The 18,484-nt window shown below is 42.6% G+C and overlaps 3 non-coding genes across 3 annotated transcripts; all 3 read right to left on the bottom strand.

The window, feature by feature from the left end:
• Window positions 1–1,946: 1,946 nt before the first annotated feature.
• trnak-cuu (transfer RNA lysine (anticodon CUU)) lies at window positions 1,947–2,019 on the bottom strand. The gene has a single exon. It is a non-coding gene; the product is annotated as a tRNA-Lys (tRNA).
• Window positions 2,020–2,736: 717 nt separating this feature from the next.
• Window positions 2,737–2,847, bottom strand: trnal-caa (transfer RNA leucine (anticodon CAA)). Its single transcript has 2 exons — window positions 2,810–2,847; window positions 2,737–2,782 (listed from the first exon to the last, which is right to left on the bottom strand). It is a non-coding gene; the product is annotated as a tRNA-Leu (tRNA).
• Window positions 2,848–3,714: 867 nt separating this feature from the next.
• trnan-guu (transfer RNA asparagine (anticodon GUU)) lies at window positions 3,715–3,788 on the bottom strand. Its single transcript has one exon. It is a non-coding gene; the product is annotated as a tRNA-Asn (tRNA).
• Window positions 3,789–18,484: the final 14,696 nt, after the last annotated feature.

Here is an 18,484-nt window from a genome sequence, read left to right as displayed (position 1 = left end):
AGCACACATATACTGTAATTTAAACACAAACAAAAAACAAGCAAAATTATGTGGCTATGAATGATGACATGATCTATAATTATGGCCCGAATTTCATCTGGGACAGCACGGTGTCTTCGTGCTCCTCGGCCTCTTCCCTCTATTCCACCACTGCGCATCCTCACTCCTCCTTTTCTTCTTCTTCTTCTTCTTCTGCTGGTGAGAGGAGTGTGAGTGGAAGAGCTGAGAAAAAGGCTAAGTGTAAAGGTGGTTTTTCTACCCATTATTCGCTATCCTTGTTTTCTCTGTTAAATGTTTCATTAGTTGTGTTAGTTCTGTGTACTTTGTGTAGTCTTGTGAGGTTAATTTCGAGGTTTTTTTTCGCATTTGTTTGGTGCGCTTCCCGGCCGCAATGGCGTCTGGCGGCTTCTCCATGCTGTCCCGGAAGCACGGCATCAGAGTTGGTGCCGGCTCTCCGTGCAGCGTGGAGGAAGTGGCGCTGGCCGTGGGGCTGGTTATCGGGCACGGTTCGGTAAAGTCCGCTGCCCGCATGAACAGTGCGGTGGTTTTATTTCTAGCGAAGGTGGAGCAGGTGCACAGCCTGGTGGAGGCGGGCATCACCAGGGGCGCCGCCAGGCGGGGAAAGGTGGTAACGTTTCTAAGGGCCCAGCGGCCTGGGGGGCCCTCGGAGGTAGTGATAATATAATATTAATATTATTGCCCATTCTTAGAATTTTCTAATGAATTACAACATTTTTAAAGGAAAATAAACTAATTAAACACAGTTTTCGATTTCAATAACTTTTCTTTAGTTCTTTGGCATATTGACATTTACTCGGCCCTCCCCCTCTTGCAAAATGGTGCGGTCCAGTTCTGATCAAATTGTAGTTGAACGCATCCGAAATGCAGGCAGGTGTACGGAGCGGCTGTCTGAAACACATGATGGACGGTGAGCTGACTGAAATAATCTAGAATGAAGTCGGGTTATCAGAAGCGGAAGGACAGACGGGAGAAAGACGAGAGGGCCAGTGGAGGCAGGCAACTGGTCACTCAGTTTTTCTCAAAGAAAGGTAAGTTCACTCACTGACTTTGAGCTTTCAAACACTAGATGTTAGCGAATGGTAGGCTAACATATTAATATACATCTAACTTGGATGTATAACTGAAACCTGCATGCTTTAACCTTTTCCTGTATTAACTTATCTTGCATTCATCACTGATACAGAGCCAGGCTCCACATCAGGCAATGTTGCAGCGGCCAGTGACACCACCACTGCTGAAGTGCAGCAGGACAGGAGGAGGACCAGCAGTGAAGATGGTGAGAAAGTAGCAAAGAGTACCATGTCACTTTAAAATTGATTCACAATAAGATGTTTCCCTTCTTTTAAGGGTTACACTTTTACAGCTAAGTATGGAGTCAATTTGATTGCATGCATAACTGTAACTTGCATGCATTTAACTTTTCTATGCATTAACGTCCGTGCATCACTAACCTGCATGCTTTAACTAAACTCCATTTGAATCCATGATACAGAACCAAGCCCCTCATCAGGCCATGGTGACGACAACAGGGCCAGTGCCAGCAGTGCAGATGACAGCGCAGCACAGAGTAAGGAGCAAGAGCAGGAGGGGGCAGGGTTAATGGACATTTGCCAGTCTGAAAGTGAGGATCTACTTTTAAATGATCCAGGGCTGTGGCCAGTAAAGCTCATGGACAGTGACATAACTGGTGTTGTCAGGAAATTGGCTACTACAGAGTCAAAGCAATTCTGAAGGGAAATCTTTTCCAGAGTACTTGAGGTACACAAAGGCAGCAAATGGCAGGGAAAGAATGTTTTTTATTCATATTGTGCATTTCAGGAGGTTTGTGATCATTCAAAGAGGCACCACTGAGAACGCTGTGATGGTGGTAACAGAGCTGAACTTTAAGTGCTGGATCAAACATCTGTTGATTATTGAAACTACTACATCCAACGTGGGGCTCGAATCCACGCGCCTGAGATTAAGAGTCTCATGCTCTACCGACTGAGCTAGCCGGGCTATTCACATTTTATAAAACATGCCTTCCGGAAAAAAAAAGAAGAGATAAAAAAAGCCAAAGTCAACTTTCAGAGATTTCGAATGACATGGGAACACATTCCTCCCTTTTCAACCTCTACCTACTCCACTCGACTGGATCCCACTCAGCTGTTAGGGTTTTCCAAGAGGTAATACCACCTGGCACAAGGTGGTACATTTTTAGCACCTACTCGGTCGGGGTCGAGTTGAGTCCAGCCGAAAATGTGACATTTACAGACTGCAGGCAACTGATTGGCCAGGGAGTGATGTCACTGGATGAGTCATGAAAGCCACTCCTTAACAAGAACCCGGCAACAGCAACAGTTGGATTTGATGTATTCTGTGATCGTCAACGAGGTGGATTGCTAGACGCAAAGACATAGACCAAGTAGCAGGTATAGCTTCACCTTGATGTCCTAAATTGTTGTGTCATATTTTGTCCAATAAAAGTGACATCACAGGACTTTTGGACCTCCTTGCTATAACGACCCCACCCACATTGAGGTGGTTGTGAGTAAGTACGAGTGGAAAAGAGCTTAATGTAGCAGGAGAACTGCCTCATCGCACAGCTGAATTGTGTATGTTGATGGGAGGAACTGAAGGCCCGTCTTCAGAGATAAATGCCCTTTTTCACCATGGCCTGACATGGCTTTCTTTACGGTCTTCTAATAAGAAAGTAAGATTTAAGCAAGAAATTAGTGTCAGGAGCTGGATTTGAACCCACGCCTCCTTTTGGAGACCAGAAGTCCCTGTCCTAAGGAAGGACTGAAGCCTTGAGTCTGGCACCTTAGACCACTCGGCCATCTTGACACCATTACTTCCCTGCCTGTGTAAAATATGAGAAACGTGAACCAAAATGCAAAACGCTACTCCACTTGACTAAATTCGACTCGGGTTTTAGGGTTTTCCATGAGGTAGTAACAGCTGGTAGCAGCTACATTTTTAGCACCTACACGGCAGGGATTCGAGTTGAGTCCAGCCGAAAATGTGACGTCTACAGACTGCAGGCCACTGATTGGCCAGGGAGTGATGTCACTGGATGAGTAATGAAAGCAAGAGAGGGCCAGAGGCCATGGGTTGTTATTCAGATTTTCTTTCTTTTGTTTTAAAGTGAATGATCATACTTGAGCAAACGGGGAATACAGAAATGACATGAGCCCAAAGAAAGGTCAAAGTAATGCTCTTGCACAAGTTTGAATGTTTTTTACTCATATTGTGCATTTCAGGAGGTTTGTGATCATTCAAAGAGGCACCACTGAGGACGCTGTGATGGTGGTAACAGGGCTGAACTTTGACTTTAAGTGCTGGATCAAACATCTGTTGGCCGTCCCTCCTCACGCCATATCCTGATCCAGGAACAAGGGCATGTGCACATGCACATGCACATGCACATGCACATGCACATGCACATGCACATGCACATGCACATGCACATGCACATGCACATGCACATGCACATGCACATGCACATGCTAAAACAAGGGCACGGATAGAAATGACCTTTGGCCAAATTAAATACAGGTTCATTGCTTAAAATTCTCAAGCACCATAGCTGACTTCTGACAGAGCCATCTTAAATTAATAGTATACTTCATATTTTATACATTTTGTCTTGTGGACAACTTTTCAGGCTGAAGTCTGAGTCCCTGCAGGTTCTGGTGCCTGAAAGGACACACTCGTCCCTGGGTGGGCTTGAACCACCAACCTTTCGGTTAACAGCCGAACGCGCTGGCCTATTGCGCCACAGAGACTTGCTGTAGCTGTCTGTGGGCGTGGCCTCGATCACTACCACCTCTCATCCCTTCATTAGAGTATGTGTTCGATTAATTAATGTTTGTCATAAGGTTGATATCTGCTGTGTAGGTAACAAGTAAAGTAGCACACAACAAGTAGTCAATAACTTCCTGCTCTGACTTGTTAAAGCTGCGGTCTGCAACTTTTTTTTAGTCATATTAGCTTGAACTGTCATGGGATTCTGGAAGTAGAATATTAAATAGTCTGTTTAGGAAAAATAACGAAATCTGTAGCTCCCTCTGAAGCCTGTAATCATGCTTGCAAAAACCGAGCGCTCCCGACTGTTTTTAACCAATCAAGTTAGGGTGGAGGAATCCTACCTGTCAATCACAGCTTGTGCACACGCTGCTGAGCGTGAGTCATCACACAGCTTGTGTGCGCTCACACTGGTGTGAACTTACGTGCACAACCTCGTCCACAGAGGGGGAGGGGTTTGGGGGGCGATTCGGAGCTTGTTAGAGGTTCGGGGAGGGCCTTGAAAGTTGTATCAGTTCGAATTTTCCGACTTTAGACTCTTAATTTTGAAAACCTGCCGACTGCAGCTTTAAAGAAAGAGATTTAATGTCAAATTTTTTCCCAACTGCCCTCATTTGGTCTCTCAGCCTTTTTGAATTTTGCAAGCATGTCAACCAAATGACTTAAAGGATAACTTGTGGGTTCAGTGGGACAAGTTACCCCGTGAATCTTTTGATTTGCTACCAAACATACAACTGGTTGCTGGCCAGTGGATTTTTTGGTATAAAAAATTGTCGCTGGGTGGGCTTGAACCACCAACCTTTCAGTTAACAGCCACACACGCTAAAAGATTGCGCCACAGAGACTCTGCCTGGCTTTTGTTGGCAGTGAGCGTGGCTTCGAGCTGCCCCCTCATGGCGGTAGATGCAAGAGTTCTGTATTTTTGCGTGATGAGACTTGAGTGAACATTTGACTGCTGACTAAATCTATGTCAAACTTGAACCGAAAAGTAGGAGGTGCTATACAGCAAGATTACCAGTTACAATACAATTGTAATATCTCTCATCAAACAGCTCAGCATGCTTTGGCACTAGAGCTGGGTCAAATAGTCGACGTATTCGACTTATTCGACGTCATAAATTCGTCGACATGAATAATTTGCGTTTTATGCGTCGCTACTTTTTTTTTTTTTTGGTTGAAGTCCCCGTTCCAAACGACCTACTAGATGAACTCTCACTCCAGTCCAGTGGTGGCAGTAAATATGCACCAGAGTCGCCAATCGGTGTAGACGCCTTAGTTTAAAACGGAAGAAGAAGAATTCATAACGATGGCGGCGGCAAGCAGTAGTTGGAGCACTGAAGAGCATATAGCTAAAAAATCACGCACACGGTCTTCCAAAGTCCGGGAATTTTTCACCCTTAATGCTGCTAACAATGTGGTTGTTTGCAGACTATGCAAATTTAATTTGGCGTACCACAGCAGTACATCAGCGATGCACGAACACTTAAAACGAAAGCACCCTGGAGCTCGTCAGGATGGCAGCAAAACACCGTAAGTTCTGTTAATTTCAAGATCCTCTCTGAATAAATGCTACGTTAGACTGTTGAGTTGTTGTCCAGTTATATTCCCGGCGTAAAATTTACGTCTTTTAATTACGACTAGAACAGGTCCCATGTTTGCCTAGTTTAAAGCTGTTAGCGCTACCAGTCCCGACATGTTTCTTCTGTGTTATCTATTTGCTAACACCGGACGGTGGATTTTATACTCTGCCATTATGTAGTTCTAGTCTACCTGTTGACTGTCGAAATTCCACGATCTAGTAGCAACCAGATCCAAGTAGTAAACACGCATTACAAGTTGACAATTTAAATTACATAAATAATTTTTTAAGTTGAGCCTCTGAGATGGCTGTAGTATAGCCTACTGTTAGCTAAATGTATCATAATAACAGCAATGATGTGGACGATGCTATATTTTTGATTTGCTGCTGTGAATATTCATGTACTTTATGTTTTTTGCCATTACAGGAGTAAGGAAAGCAGTGTGGCGGACCTTTTTTTTAATAAAAAGAACCAGGCACCTTGCACACCCCAGGAGGCTAGTGTGTACACAAACAGGATCGTCTCTATGATTGTGAAGGACATGAGGCCCCTTGCGATTGTTGAAGGGGAAGGCTTCCGTGAAATGATAAACACTTTCCACTCAGGATACACCCTTCCATCCAGGCGCCACTTCCTGACTTAATGGAGAAGAAGTATATGGTTACCATGGACAAAGTGAAAAGTGAACTAGAAAAAAAGCATTTCCAAACTATCCCTAACAACTGATGCTTGGACCATTCTGGCCACTGAGGCATATTTAGGTGTCACCTGTCATTTCATTAATGAAAATTAGGAGCTGACCTCGTTTAGCTTAACTACAATACCACTTGAGGAGCGCCACACTGCTGAAAATATTGCCTCTTGGGTTGAGATGGTGGCAGATAAATTTGATTTCTCCCTTCGAGATGATGTACTGGCGATTGTACATGATAACGCAGCAAATGTTGTTGCAGCTCTTCGCATCCTAGAGGAGAAACATGCGGTAGCATCACATCGTTGTGCTGGCCATACGCTTCAGTTGGTGGTAAATCATGCCTTGAAGAACAACCCCATGATCGACAGGACACTCGGGGCTGCATGGTCTCTTGTGAAGCATTTCAAGAAAAGTGAGCCGGCTAGCAGCAAGCTGAAACAGAAACAAAAACAGTGGGGTACAGCTGAGCATACCCTGCTCCAGGATGTGTCTGTAAGATGGAACAGCTCATGCTACATGGTAAGTCGCCTTTTGGAACAACGGTGGCCGGTGGTCCCAACACTTTCTGACCCAGACGTTACACAGCGTGGGAAGCAATACATGGATTTGAGGAATGATCAGTGGATCTTACTAGAGGAACTGGAGCAGGTCCTCAAGCCTTTCGAACAGGCCACTGTTTTTCTCAGTGGAGAGTCCTATGTCACAATATCTGTTTTACCTCCACTGCTGAAGGGTCTCCATAAGTCTACAAGAAAACCACATACGGGTCTGCTTCAGATTGCTGCAGACCAAGAGATGAAAGCAAGGTGGGAGTCTGAGTCTGCTTCAAAGAGAATGGACAAAATGTGGCCATCATTGCTGCTGCCCCTGACCCCCGCTTTCGTAGGATGAAGTTCCTGTCACCCGAGGATGCTTTGAAGGTACAAGTACAAATTCAGGCTCTGATAATTTATATCAAAAGAGCCAAGCAACAACTGGAAACGATTGAGCAGGAGCACTCGGCCTCTCCCCAGCAAAAGAACACCTCTTTGCTGGACATTCTGCTTGGCTCTGCGTAGTGTGACAGGATGAGGTCAATCGCCGCGTGCAACTGCTTCAACTGTGCGAGAGCCTCACGAGCGGCGACCAGGATTTCAAACAAGTTTGATTTTCATCCGAACGATCGGGAGGTGGTCGGGAGGGCTTAATCATTGTTACCCCATGTATACCACACGATGCGAGACGCACGATTGAGCCAAAACTTGGTCCGATCTCCAAAATAGTCGCACGAGTGAAAGTCTTGTCGACATCGGGCCAAAAATTGCACAGTGCATGCCCAGCTTTAGGAGGCCAGTGCCTTATCCACGTGACTATTCAAAATAAAAAACACAACTTAAAGAAATCGGGTAAACGATCCTCTAATCCATTTAACAAAAGTGAAAGATTTCAGTCTTTTGACAACAATAATTCTTATTTTTTACTTATATCAGAAAAGTGGACTTTGGAGAACACTCGTGAGCACACCAAACGAGTTTTAATTAAGAGTGTGTTGAAAGGTTTTCAGAGTTGGTCAAGTGTCAATTGTGATGCTATGAGTGTTACATCGTCTTTTCCAGGTTTTTTAATGAGAGATGTCGAGTTTGATTTGAAAATGTATACATAGCAGAGGATGATTTTGGTCTATTGACCTCTGGGTTATGGGCCCAGCACGCTTCCGCTGCGCCACTCTGCTACACACCTCTGATGGGATTTTCGGCTCTTTTTCGAGATGCGGCTCTAATGGCTCTTCTTACTGTGGAGAGCCGGCTCTTTCGGCTCCCAAACGGCTCCCCATATATATTTTTACATTATTAATTATTAATAGCTTAAACCTAATTTTATAACATTTTGTTTCATTATTGACATTGTTAAGCACTTATGATGAGTAAAAATGCTGCATAACAGTGCTTTATAAATAAAAGTTTTATTATAACCAATTAAATTATCACAAAATAGCACCACTTCCACAAAAATAACTTAAAATAAATTAAACAGATAAAATACAAACACTCACCACAATACGAAAAAGTATCAAAGCAGCTTCATAACAAAAAAGGTGCCACAATACAAATATCAAATACAGTTCTATTCAATTAAAGTATAAAACTATGAAGGATAAAAGAGACCATGTGAACAACACCAGTTTTGAACTACTAGGCCTAGAAATGGAGAACTCACTGTATTACAAATACTCACCACAGTACGAAAAAGTATTAAAGCAGCTTCATAACAAAAAGGTACCATAATACAAGTATCACTTTCAGTGCTATTAAATTAAAGTATAAAACTATGAAGGATAAAAAACATGTGAACAACACAAGTTTTGAACCACTAGAGATGAAGAACTCACTGTGTTAAATACAAATACCCACCACAGTACGAAAAAGTATAAAAGCAGCCCCGTCACCTTATTAATTGAAAGCTGCGTGTGATTAGTCAGATGTGTGGAGCACACGCTTCCATGAGGGCAGTGGAGACCGAGGAAAAAAAACTCTCCGTCTAGCACTGGCAGAAGCTGAGCAGAGTGAGGGGGGGGGGGGGGGGGGGAGACAGCGAGGTATCAAGGACAAAAAAACCGACGTGGGGACAAAACTGTCGGCTCTGTGGCACTTGCAGAGCACAAGCAAGACAGCGAGATACTGAAAGAAAAAAAAAAACGGCTCCCAAATAGGATCCCAAAACGGCTCCCATTGTGGAGCCAGTTCCTGTCGTTCACTTCAAAGAGCCGGCTCTTAGAGCCGGATCGTTCGCGACCGACACATCACTAGTCTGAGGCAGACACACTCACTGACCCTGTGGACTTCGGGGTCCCGGGCTGCTTGGCCGTGAGTCATGTACAGTCTGTGGGAGAGAAGTGTGATATGATCTGGACCGTGAACAAGGTTGTAAAGCCACGAAGAACCAAGTGACAATGTCAGTAGGGATTGCAATAAAGTAATTTACACTTAATTACATGTGCTGTCTCTTAATCAATGATTTGCATTGAACCAAAATGATAGAAAGCACCTCTCTGCCGCCTGCTGTCCAGGAGCAGAGCCACTCGGCTTCCTCGGTGCTCTCCACGGTCCTCCTGATGCCCGCGCTTTCTTCCTAGCCTTCTGGGTGTAGCTAAATGGTGAAAGAGACATCCATATTCTTCATTCAGCCCATGGAATGTATGTTTAATTCTGGTGCACAAAATAATTACTATTTTGTACCTTGAAGGCTTCTTGTCCATGGCATGGAGAGCTGTGTAGCGGTGGACTATTTCCTCCTCCTTGGCTGACTAGGCTGTACTACATGCAACTCAGAATCCTACACTCACAGTTTTCTCCAGAATTGTGCAGATATATATTGTTCAATAAATAAATCCACATGCTGCAGTGGCTTACCAGGACTTAGTAAATCATTTCACCTACCTTGTGGAACCCACAGGAGCACAGAAGGCTTCCCCCGAACAGATCCTTTGTGTGGTTCTGCAGGGGACAAGCATCAATTTTCTCCAGGGCCCTTTTCCACTTCTTGGCCCCTGGACGTTTGCCAGTAGAGAAGTGGTATTGGCCCTGGGCATATTTTACACAGATGTCCCTCCAGTAAGCATCAGGTTTCCCTGTCTTAGTCATCTGCAAACATTAATAAAACAGGTTAATGTAAAGCTAGGCTATGTGTACAGAGGGTATGAATTCATCCCCCTTTCACAAAAATAGAATCATTATTATCTAAATGTGGTTTCATGTAGGGATGTTTGAGGTTGTTTGATTTAAAATTAGGCGAAACAAAAGCAATTGCACTTAGGACAAGTCAAATTTAGGGCTGGGGTTATTACAATCTCTTCAGTATATACCCAAATGTGGAAGGCAAATTAGGTCAAATTATAAAGGGCTTGCTTTCCAGGTAAAATGTGGCGGGATTTATGTCCACACTCCTCAGAAATCTTTTAGGTGCTCTTCTGGTGAGAGGCCTTAAACATCACAGAAAATAATAATGGACTTACTGTGCTTTCTATGTTAAAATTCTCAGAATATTCCTTCCCTATTCTCACTTGTATTTTTCTTCCTTCTAAATTTTTTTTAATCCATTTAAACATACAACCATTTATACCCATTCTTCTAATTTGAACTAATAACCCTTCTCTCCACATCATATCATACGCTCTTTCAATATAAAAAAATACTGCTACAACACTCTCTTTATTTACTTGAGCCTTTCTTATTTCATTCTCTAGACATATTACTGGATCCATTGTACTTCTCCCTCTCCTAAATCCACTTTGATACTTTGATATAAGTCCTTTACTTTCTATATAATATAACAATCTTTCATTTATCATTCTCTCCATTATTTTACATATATTGGATGTTAAAGCTCTTGGTCTATCATTTTTTATTTTTGGTTTTGATTCATCTTTTCCTGGCTTTCTAATTGGTATAACCACAGCTTCTTTCCAACTTTTTGGTAATTCTCGCTCCTCCCAAATTCTATTATACAATTCCAATCAAATATTTTTAGAAAATTCACTTAAATTACTTATCATTCCATAACAAATCTGATCTTTCCTGGAGCTGATAATTTATATTTTTAAACTGCCCTATTCAATTCCATTATTGTAAATGACATATTCAATAAATCATTCGATTCGACCATTTTCTCCAATAACTCCTTATTTTCCAGAATTGTCTTTTCTCGCCCTACTACGCTGATATTTTCAGAACTATGAATTCTAACAAACACTTTTCTCAACATCTCTGCCTTATCTTTATTTTTCACTGCTGTTGTTTCTCCATTATTTAATATTGGACATCCATTCACTCTTTTAATTCCTTTCATTCTTTTAATCACTTTTAACAGTTCTTCTTACCTTCACTTGCAATTTTTTGTATTCATTCAAATTCTGAGGGCTATGATTTCTTTTTAATACTTTAAAGGCTTTATTTTGTTTCTTCCATAGCTGCAGTACATTCTAATGTCCACCATGGTACCAACTTCCTTTCCTTTTTCCCACCTTTTATCCTTATAGTTTGACTAGCCACTTCTACAATAGCATTACATATATAAAGATTAAAATCCTCAATACTACTATTTAAATCCACTTTTGGTATTTTTAATTCACTATTATCTGAATGAGCCCTGAATCTTCTAAATCTAATTATACCTGATGAGCAACAGCTGTGTCACCTCCACGAGGAGCTGATTTAAACCTCACAGGTGGGTTGGGATGTTGTTTGCTGACTGGAACAATGGGAGCTGTTGGAGTGCTGCTGATTTCTGTGCTGACGGCTTGGCTGGCCAAAGGTTTTGCATTTTGTCTGCTCTTTTTGGTGTTAAGTCCTAAAACTGGATTGTGTCTGTTGTTCTTTCTCACGATCAGCATTTGTGCAAAATATGCTCTCTCCATAGGATCATGTTGGCCAATAGTTGGGATGAATCATGGAGCTGCCAATGAGGTTCAGAAAAAGCAAAGCGGTAAGGACAGCTGTAAGAGAAATGTTTTAAAGCTGTAGGTTTTCATAGTAACTCAATGCCTTTTGTGTCATAGACTTGTCTTCAAGGAAACCCCTTGAACTTGTCCAGCCAATGGATTCCATGTTGGGGAAGAACTCAAAAGAAGGTATGCAAAATGAGTTTGAGTCTTCCTTGGGTGGTGAAACTTTATAAACTGCGTTTGAGCATCGACTGGAAAATGGTTTTCAGAAGACTTCTGTTTGAACAGTGACCCGTTTCAATCTGCAGCTGTTTACTTGACTTCTGCATAGTTGTATAGTACGTGTCAGGATATGGTAAAGCCCTTTAAAGCTTTGTCACACTGCAAGAAAAGTAACTAAACTGAGTTTAGGGCCATCTATTGGGGCAGGTCTGAAGTATTTGCATTTTCTGTTTATGGCTAACTTGTCTATATTTCTTAATCCATTTTTGAACTTCTTTGCAGTCTTAATGGAAAGCAAAGAAGTTAAAGCTGCTGCATCCATTGGCGACATGAAATATAAGCAAGCTGACATCTCACAAGTAAATCTGAAGGCTAAAAGAGAAGTGAATGTTTCTCTGGCGGTCGCCGCCAATCCGACGGAGGAAGCTGCCGCAGCAGTGGCGGTTGCGGCCGCCAATCCGACAGAACCTGCCGCAGCGGTTGCGGCCGCCAATCCGACAGAACCTGCCGCAGCGGTTGCGGCCGCCAATCCGACAGAACCTGCCGCAGCGGTTGCGGCCGCCAATCCGACAGAACCTGCCGCAGCGGTTGCGGCCGCCAATCCGACAGAACCTGCCGCAGCGGTTGCGGCCGCCAATCCGACAGAACCTGCCGCAGCGGTTGCGGCCGCCAATCCGACAGAACCTGCCGCAGCAGTGGCGGTCGCCAATCCGACGGAAGAAGCTGCCGCAGCAGTGGCGGTCGCCAATCCGACAGAAGCTGTCGTCTGAGGCGGCTGTCATGAAGCTGTCTAACTTGCCAGCCTGAACCTCTTTTTAAATAAAACGGTGGTATTGTACAATGTGTGCTGCTGAAACCAATTCTTTGGCTCCAAATAATTTATTTATTCGTCTCGATGGAAGGGTGGCTGTCGAAGGCCTAAGGAAGGGAACCAGGGAGAAATATCTTCATGTTTGGAAATGGATTTAATTTGGAGGGAACTATTTGGAGCTGCATATTCTTATAGATGCAGCACCTCAAAATGATGGCTCTGTACAGCCAGTTGCCAGCAGGGTCCTATCCAGTTTTCAGCCAAGTAACACCACCCCCAGCCATAACAAAGTAATGTCCTTAATCAAGGAAGTGAGCTGCAATGCCTTTTCTCCACATAGGGAGGAGCAGTGACTGTTGAAGCTAAAACTGTGTACAGCTGTCTCTGTATTTTTAGTTTGGCTCGTGGAGTCATCTGAAAGTAAAATATTATGCCAGAAGTCCTTTTAAATGGTGATGAAGATGTAGGCGCCTACAATGGTTTTTACTTCCTCCTGAAGAGTGCAGACGTCTCTGCTTCCTCCTGCTGCTTACAGCTTTATTCACTTTTAAATCATTCTACTTCTTTCCGCAAGTCTTGGATATAATTTTATTTGAGGTACAATGTGATCGACACCTCCACCTCTCGGTGTCTAATGAATGAGTTAATGCGATAATAACAAGTTGACTCGCCCAGCCCTGTTTAAAATAATGGATGAAAGTAAACTAAACCCAAATTAATAAATGAAATAAAATACAGCTGAAAGCTAAACTAAAAAGGTAGGTATTGAGCCTCTTTTTAAAAACGACAGCCTCTGCAGCCCTGAGGTTCTCTGGCAGGTCCATAATAATGGAACGACGTCTCAACATAAGTTTTTGTTCCAACTTTAGGAACAACTAAAAGGCCGGTACCAGAGGACTTCAGGGTCTGCGAGGGCCAATAATTTAAAAGCAGATCAGAAAAATAAGACCATTAAGACATTTATAAACTACTGAAAGAACCTTAAAATCAATCGTCAAACGGACGGGGAGCCAATGCAGCTTTCTTTTTTTTTTTTTTTTTTTTTTTTTTTTTTTATATAAACCTGGTGTCGTGTGTTCCCGCCCTCTGGTCTTCATCAGCAGGTGCAGCTGATTCTGTAGTAATTGTCGGTAAGAAATACTTTTTTTGGGAAGACCAGAGAGCAGGGCATTGCAATAATCTATTCTACTAGAAATAAAAGCATGCATCAGCACCTCCGTGCTGGCAAGAGAGAGAAATGGGTGAACTCTGGCAATATTTTTAAGATGATAAAATCCTGTCTTACATTTCTATTTCATTCTATTTGTTACATTTCTAATATGTTGGATAAAATCCAGCTCAGAGTAAAAAATCTGACCGGTGATGACATGTTTAGCCGCATGTCGTCCTACAATCATTGGTTGTCTAGATGGTGTCCAGCAAACAACGTGGGCTACAGAGATAATTGGCAATCTTTCTGGAGAAAACCTGGTCTGATGAGGAGAGACGGCATCCATCCCACTTTGGAAGGAGCAGCTCTCATTTCTAGAAATATGGACAAATTTATTTGCCACCCTAAAACATGACAACCCAGGGCTCAGAGCAGGATGCAGAGTTGTAGTCTTACACACTTCTCTGCAGCTTCCCAGCTGCTGCTACCCACCCAATCAATTAACACAAAAGGAGCAAATCCTCTTGTGCAAAAATAAATATTAAAACAAAAACTTTAACTGAACAAAAACATCAAACTATTAAATGTGGTTTGCTGAATATCAGATCTGTCCTTTCCAAGTCTCTGTTAGTGAATGAGTTGATTTGTGATCATCATATTGATATATTTTGTCTTACAGAAACCTGGCTGCAGCAGGAGGATCATGTTAGCATTAATGAAGCAACTCCCTCTGACTGTTTAAATGTTCACGTTCCTGGAACCACAGGCAGAGGAGGAGGAGTGGCAGCTATCTTCAGATCAGGGTTAGGCCGATTTCAGACCAGAGCGTGGCGTGGCGGCAGCGAAACGACGGCAGTCTTACGCCGGTTATCAGGCGGTGTGTTCAACTTGGCTTTTCACACCGGACAGTCCGCGGCCGCGGTAGTTCTGCTCCAGCCCTGTCTGCATTCCCCATTCATTTCAACGGGACACCGCCGGCCACCGCTGGCCGCTGCCGTCCAAAGTCCGCTCGAGTTCTATTTTCCAAAAGCAGCGCGGGACGGAGGCGTCTCCGCGCCGCTACCGCCCGACTACCGCCGCGTCGGTGTGCAAGGACAGATCTGTTTCCATGTATTTTCACCTCCGCCGGTGAAAATCGCTTCCGTTCCGCCACGCTTTGCCGCCCTGGTCTGAAATAGGCCTTACTAATCAGTCCCAGACCCAAGATTAGTTTGAGCTCTTTTGAATCTCTGATTCTCAGTTTTTCCCACGCAAAGTGGAAATCCCAGAAACCTCTTGTGTTTGTTGTTGTGTATCGTCCACCTGGCCCTTATTCTGAGTTTCTGTCTGAATTCTCAGAGTTTTTATCCCAGTCAGTGCTGAGTACAGATAAAGTCATTGTAGTGGGTGACTTTAATAATCATGTAGATGTTGAAAATGACAGCCTAAATATGAACTTTAATTCTATATTAGACTCTATTGGATTTTCTCAGAGTGTACACAGACCGACTCACTGCCTTAATCACACCCTTGATCTTGTGCTGACTTATGGCATTGAGAGTGAACAGTTAACAGTGTTCCCTCATAACCCTGTCTTATCTGACCATTTTCTGATAACCTTTGAGTTTACATTACTTGACTATACAGTTTCTGAGAAGAAATTTACATATAGAAGGTGTCTATCAGAGGATGTTGTAACCAGATTTAAAGAGTTAATTCCATCATCCTTTTCTTCACTGCCATGTGCAGATATGACAGAGGACGACTACCTAAACTTTACTCCAGCAGCACTTGACTCTCTTGTTGACAGCACTATAGTTTCAATGCGTACAGCACTGGGCAATGTTGCCCCTCTGAAAAGGAAGGTAATCAGTCAGAAGAGGTTGGCTCCTTGGTATAATTCACAGCTGCGTGCTTTAAAGCAGACTGCAAGAAAGCTGGAGAGACAGTGGCGTTCCTCTAATTTAGAAGAGTCTCAGTTAGTCTGGAAAGATAGTTTAATAACGTATAAGAAAGCCCTTCGTAAAGCTAGAACTGCTTATTATTCATCATTGATAGAAGAGAATAAGAATAATCCCAGGTTTCTTTTCAGCACTGTAGCCAGTCTGACAAAGAGTCCGAGCTCTGCTGAGCCAGTTATTCCTTTAACTCTCAGCAGTGATGATTTCATGAGCTTCTTTATCAATAAAATTGTTTCTATCAGAGAGAAGATTGATGGAGTCCTTCCCACTATTATCAGTGATGTATCATCAAGTACAGCAGCTTTAGAAGTATCTTTAGAACCTGATTTGTATTTAGACGGCTTCTGCCCAGTTGATCTCTCTGAACTAACAACAGCAATAGTCTCTTCTAAACCATCAACTTGTGTTTTAGACCCAATCCCAACCAGACTGTTCAAGGAGATATCTATAAAACCAGATGAACCCAATAGGTTGGTCAGACTACAAGCATGTCTTAAAGACATAAAGACCTGGATGACTCAGAACTGTCTGCTTCTAAATTCAGACAAAACTGAAGTCCTTATCTTTGGACCTGAGCGCTTCAGGGAGAAATTGTCTAGCTATATAGTTACTCTAGATGGTATTTCCTTGGCTTCTAGTTCTACAGTGAGGAACCTTGGAGTTATTTTTGACCAGAACTTATCATTTGACTCGCATATAAAACAGGTTTCTAGGACTGCCTTCTTTCATCTTCGTAATATTGTTAAAATCAGGAACATCTTGTCTCAGAGTGATGCAGAAAAACTAGTCCATGCATTTGTTACTTCAAGATTGGACTACTGTAATTCTTTATTATTGGGCTGTCCCACATATTCTCTGAAAAGCCTTCAGCTGATCCAAAATGCTGCAGCCAGAGTTCTGACGAGAACTAACAGGAGAGATCATATTTCTCCAGTTTTAGCTTCTCTTCATTGGCTCCCTGTTAAATTCAGAATAGAATTTAAGATTCTTCTCCTTACATATAAAGCTCTTAATGACCGAGCTCCATCATATCTTAAAGATCTCATTGTAAGATATTTTCCTAACAGAGCACTTCGTTCCCAAACTGCAGGTTTACTTGAGGTTCCCAGAGTTTCTAAAAGTAGAATGGGAGGCAGAGCCTTCAGTTATCAGGCCCCTCTCTTGTGGAATAAGCTGCCAGTAAATGTCCGGGAAGCAGACACCCTTTCCCCTTTTAAGACCAGGCTTAAAACTTTCCTTTTTTATAAAGCTTATAGTTAGGGATGGCTCAGGTCATCCTGAAACATCCCATAGTTAAGCTGCTATAGGCCCAGACTGCTGGGGGGCCTCATCTGTCACACCTTTCCTCACTTTACTCTCTTTATGTATATGTGACATTATTGTGGTCATTAACTCATGTTTCCCTGTTCCAACAGATATCCTTTGAATGGTGTTACAGTGCCCCCCCCGCCCCCTTCTGTCTTCTCAAAGCCCAGCTGGTCGAGGCGGATGGCCACCCTTCCTGAGTCTGGTTCTGCCAGAGGTTTCTTCCTGTTAAAAGGGAGTCGTTTCTCTCCACAGTCGCCTCAGGCACGCCGCTCAGGCCGGGAGATTGGACCGAAAAACAAAAAGTTTTCAGTGCAATCTGTTGGTTTCCTTAGCTAGGAAATTGTTTTTGAATTGGCTCTGTATAAACAAATTGGATTATTTTATGAATAATTATGATTACAATTAATTGAATTCCAATTGGCTTGAATTGGACTTTATTATCTAAGTGCCTTGAGATGACATTTGTTGTATTTGGCGCGATATAAATAAAAATGAATTGAAAATGAAAATGAATTAAACCCAATGTACCGTCTTCTAAGTGTGCAGCACTGCTTCAACACAGAACTCTTAGAAATAAACTTCCTAATAATTCCAAGTCGGTCTGTGAATTCGTATGTGTAGTCCACTGATAGTGGATTTATGGCACAGCTTCAGGTATAAAACCCTGGATTATACTCAAGGGCAATACCAAAGCTGTCTATGTATACAGTATATGACTATATAATGAGGTATAAGCAGTCAGCTGTGGTGTAGCTCACAGTATGTATAGCTACAGTACAAAATAAAACCTAAACATAACTAGTAGTTACCTTAAAGTTTACTGCTCTCACACCAGAGGTACTCTTACAGTACATGATAACATGATTTATACTCTCGAAAGATCTATTTGTTGTACTAAATCACGGGACAGTATGACAAATGCGTACTTTTAATGCAAAACAGGAAATCACCAAAAATGAAAACTTCAGACAAAACTAGACATCGAGCAGAGCTGGAACACAAAACTGACAACAAACTCACAAGAAGGGAACAACAACAATGAGGCTCTGGCTATGAAAAAAGGAAACTGAGAGCATTCATATTGAGGAGGCTGATGATTAACACAGGACAGGTGGTGGTCTTTGGCTAACTTAAGCCAGTTTTACAGGCTGAGCAGAAAACAAGAGTATAACTGAGTAAATGGAAGAAGACAAAAGGACACGAAACAGAGATCCAGCATGAGCCAAACGGAACTAACCCAGATTCCTGAAATCAAAATGACCAAGTATGACAAATGGAAGCAAAAACCCACAGGCTGTGACATACAGGGTATATTTTAGAAATACACTAAAACTTTTTTCCTGAGTACACTTTATAAAATTTAGAAATGAACGTTCTTTTATTTTGCCAAGGCTTTCCCAGCTTTCTTATCTTACCAATCAGCTGCAGGTTTGACTGAAAGATCTGCAGGAACACACACCAACACACGAGTTTGCCCGCGTGTGGTGGTTGTAGGCCGTTGTGAGTGTGTTTGTGTGTGTCTGTGCACGCGTGTGTAAATGTTTGTGAATTTA

Source organism: Odontesthes bonariensis, chromosome 8 (assembly GCF_027942865.1).
Source record: "Odontesthes bonariensis isolate fOdoBon6 chromosome 8, fOdoBon6.hap1, whole genome shotgun sequence".
Lineage (NCBI taxonomy): Eukaryota > Metazoa > Chordata > Actinopteri > Atheriniformes > Atherinopsidae > Odontesthes > Odontesthes bonariensis.
This window is presented reverse-complemented; position numbering and strand designations above follow the sequence as displayed.